The 4391-nt window shown below is 32.1% G+C and overlaps 1 pseudogene; it reads left to right on the top strand.

The window, feature by feature from the left end:
• Nucleotides 1–2475: 2475 nt before the first annotated feature.
• Nucleotides 2476–3334, top strand: LOC149530241 (putative 12-oxophytodienoate reductase 11 pseudogene; annotated as a pseudogene).
• The last annotated feature ends 1057 nt before the right edge of the window (nt 3335–4391 follow it).

The following is a 4391-nucleotide window of genomic DNA, read 5'->3' as shown; positions in this document are numbered from 1 at the left end:
CCACAGTTACATTCACTTTACAAGATGGGTATTCATATGTATTGTAGCATAGATAATTCACTCAAATAAACAAGGAGAAGAACCAACCTCACTGAACTACACTGAAGTGTCCTTATAAAATGGGTCAAAGTACACATGGTCATCGAACATGAGATAGAGGCTCTTATAGTGGACACTCATTTTATTAGGACATTCCAGATCATTGGAACTAAACCAAAATGCAAAAAACAACAAAAAGATCATGCCCCCAATCCTTGCAACTCTAGTTGAGATAGACATATTGGAGTCACTCAAAGGGGAATGACAAAGAAAAAGAAAAGCACAACATAGATCAAACACTTTTAGTTATCAGTTGTCATATGAGTGGATTGATGTTAAGTTTCAAATTCAAAGTGTGTGTAAGAAATCTCTTTAGTATAAGGGCAACCATAGGCAAACTTAGTTAGGACAACTGGTGACAAGGCATGAGAGATTCTAGGATAGAATAGGACATTGCCCCTAGACAGATGGGTTGCCTGAGACCTATGAAGAATTTCAATCCATGGAGGTATGAGTAGTATCTCAAAGATTTCAAGCTTATGTACAAGCGAAAGTAGCAAATGAAAGCAAGAAATTGCAAAAAGCAAAGCACTCAAAGAAGGAAAGTGAAAGAAAAGAACAACTATACAACAACCATGAGGTATAATGATAGATGGATCATTTTGAACAAGGGGAACCTTTTTGCCAAGTTTTCATTGTCTTGGCAAAGATTTTATTTTTTCTACCATGACACCTTTTTTCTAGGTTTTCATCAATGACACTTTTTGTTCTTTTTCAATTTTTTTGTTCTTTTTCATTTTTTCCCTTTTTTTGTATTTCTCTCTTGATCTTCAAAAATATCATTAAGGATGATGGAGGGAATATCTTGGTCTTTCTTAGAAGGATAGGATATGCGAGATAGAAGGCTACGTGGCTCTTGAGATGGAGGAATGATAGCTTGGAGGAGTATGAAGGGATCTTGTACAATATAACTCAATTGAATTAAAAATACTAATAAAATGTACAAATTATCATTATATATTATTGGCAAATGACATAGTTTGTTAACAATTTATCATTTAAAAGATAACTTTAATGAAAGAATTTATTTCCACCACTATTCAATAAATAAAAGGAGTAATAGAAATAAATATATTTAATAAATAAAAAAAGAAAGAACCTATAAATAAATAAATATGTCATACCCTCTAAGGTATAACCCATGTCAAGCGACGTGACCACAAGTCACATTACTAAGGACAAAAAAATGCATATTTAATATAGTCACCACTGCCATAATAAAATATGCCATGGTTCTATTGACCATAGATTTAAAGAGCCTTATCTCCATTCCTTCATCTGTTGTATTAATGTTAACAAGGAACAAATCCATAACACTCTTTGAGGTCCCCACTAGCGCAGATTTCCAACCATTTTTTGTGGGTTTTTGAACTACAGAGCCGACGAACCATTGCCTTCAATAGCACCACGACTTCACTATATCCCTTCAAATTTCTACAACTTTGAACATATCGAAATTCAAACGAAGTCTATTAAACTCCACGCATCTCTTGTTTTGTTATGTTATCTTGTAGAAAATAGTTGTTGGATTTGGATCTAGATCCATGCTAAAAATTGTGGCTTGTTATCTGATGCTTCAGTTTAGTTTTTGGCATCAAACCACTATGAAACAAAGATTACTCATGGAGACATAAGCATTAAGAGTTCATGGTTCTCGTGAATGAAGTTTGATGAAATTAGTCACCTATAATATTGGTGGATATCTTATTACGCCGAGAGGCGTTCTATACAATGGCAGCACAAATGCCCAGCACGGGAATATGCCAAGATTCCTTGTCAATAAAAAAGATTTGGGAGCAGTTACAAACTTCCAAATTAAATATTAAAAAAGAATTCCTGAAATAATAGCTGGCCGAAATAATAGGAAGCCAAATGGAGGCCGAAATAATAGGCCTGAAAAAGTAGGGCGCGAAAAAGTAGGACTCGAAAAAATAGGGCCCAAAAAAATAGGGGCAAAATAATTTTGCATGCACATTCATGCTTATTTTTTGTGGGGAGTGGGGGAATTTGAAACAAATTCATGGAATGTGAAGAGACATCTGTTGGGGGATATGAGGAGCCTCTCAGAAGTTATAAAACCAAGGCTCCTCATTTCATTTTCATTTTATGTTTTTGCAGGAAGGAAGAGGTGGAGGTTATTGGAGGACTAGATTGGAGTTTTTGAATAGGAGTAAATTGAAGTTTTGGAGTAACCTTTTTGCAGGTGAGATTTCTATTTTTTATTTACATTTTCATTTAGATTTAGATGTAGATGTAAATTGAAATTCAAAATTAGTTATAATATTCTACTTTGATTTAGATTTCAATTTTAATTAATTTCAATTTGGTTGGCTCTCCTCCGCAACAAACAGTGTATTGTGTATTTAATGGGTGCATTGGAATGCAGATTATCAGCCTAATGGCCAATCTCCAGTTTCCTCCACAAGCAAACCAATCTCTGGAAAGATCCCTCTTCCGAACCGAAAGGATGTGGCAAATTTCTCTCCTCCTCGGCCTCTAAAAACAGAGGAAATTCCCAATATAGTTGTTGATTTTTGAAATGCTGCCAGGAATGCAATAGATGCAGATATGTTTTTTTATTCTGGTCTATCTTGGTTCGAAGAAGAGAATGTTCCTTTTGTTGACATAATCAGTCCTTTTATGAATAGGGTTTGACGATGTTGAGATCCATGGGGCGCATGGGTACCTTGTGGACCAGTTCATGAAGGACAGCGTGAATGATCGAACAGATGGCTATGGTGGAACATTGGAGAATCATTGCAAATTTGCACTTGAAGTTGTGGAAGCAGTGGTAGATGAAATTGAAGCAGAGCATGTGGGAATTCAGCTTTCTCCATTTTTGGATCATGCAGAAGCATATGACTCAAATCTAGAGGAACTGGGACTTCACATGGCGGAGGCTCTAAATAAATATAAGATATTGTACGCTCATTTCTTTGAGCCCAAGATTGATAATTCGCAGACGATGATAGCGAGTGAAAAGAGCCTGATTCCCATAAGAACAACATTCAAGGGGACATTTTTGGCTACAGGGGGTTATGATCGAGATGATGGTAACGAAGCTATTTCCAGTGGCAAGGAAGATTTGATTGCTTATGGTCGACTGTTCTTGGCAAATCTAGATTTGCCGAAAAGATTTGAGGTGAATGCGCCCCTCAATAAATACCACAGAGAAACATTCTCTACTTTTGATCCTGTTGTTGGATACACAGATTATCTATTCCTCAAATCTTGAGTGCTTTTGATATGTCCAATGTAATCATGCCTTCTCTAGATATTTGCAAGCCAGAGTTCTCATTCAATTTTCAGACAATTTATCTTGTGTTAGAGATCAATCGATTTTCAATACCATGAAATATGATAAGTCAATATTGGCAAACTTTTTTAAAGAGGAAGATTCATTTGCGTTGACCATTTTTGTCTTCTAAATTTAAATTTAAATTAGGGTTCATTGAAATATCCGAGAAAACATAGATGGTATATCTAAACTTTAAATATGTAATATAAAATTTATTATTAATTGTGATTTAAGGATGTATTTAAAGTACGAAAATACATGTCGTATTAGCCATTTTTACACCTTTGAACTGTATAGATGGGCTAAAAAAACTATAAGAACAAATGAATTGATAGGGTAAATTTTTAGAGAACTATCAATATGACAAATAAATTTATTATTAAACTATCAAAATTTGTTATTAAACTCTCAATGTTTGTTATTGTTATAGGCAACTTAGTATTTTATTTAATATACATAAATGTACTTAGTATTTTATTTAATATACATAAATGTGATTTCATAATATGTATAATCTATATATGTATGATAAATATATAATATTAATATGTTTCTTTTTCTTTTTTTCCCTTTATGTTTATATATGTTTCTATTTTGTATTTGATGATTGTATATTTATATTAATTTAGAAACTTGTTGAAATAGAATATAGTAAATTTAAAAATTTATTTTTAGCAATTTACAATATTAGATATATATTTTTATATATAATTATATTATTTAAAAATCTCTTAAAGTAAATATATGAACTTAGAAACTTGCTTCTTTTATTTGAAACTTTTGTATAGATTACTAATTTATAATTATAAGTCCTTCATAGAGAATTTTACATAGATGACTAATTTATATAATAATTGTCTAAAATATAAAATATTTAAATTTAAAATGATCTATTAAATAATTTTTAAATTAAAAAAATTGACAATCAACGTTTTTTTTAAACGTAAAATGAAAGGTATGAAAAAAAATCTAGCCGTCATAAAAAAATATATGG

This window comes from Cupressus sempervirens, chromosome 11, assembly GCF_028749045.1.
Source record: "Cupressus sempervirens isolate cs-2001-9-10 chromosome 11, ASM2874904v1, whole genome shotgun sequence".
Lineage (NCBI taxonomy): Eukaryota > Viridiplantae > Streptophyta > Pinopsida > Cupressales > Cupressaceae > Cupressus > Cupressus sempervirens.
This window is presented reverse-complemented; position numbering and strand designations above follow the sequence as displayed.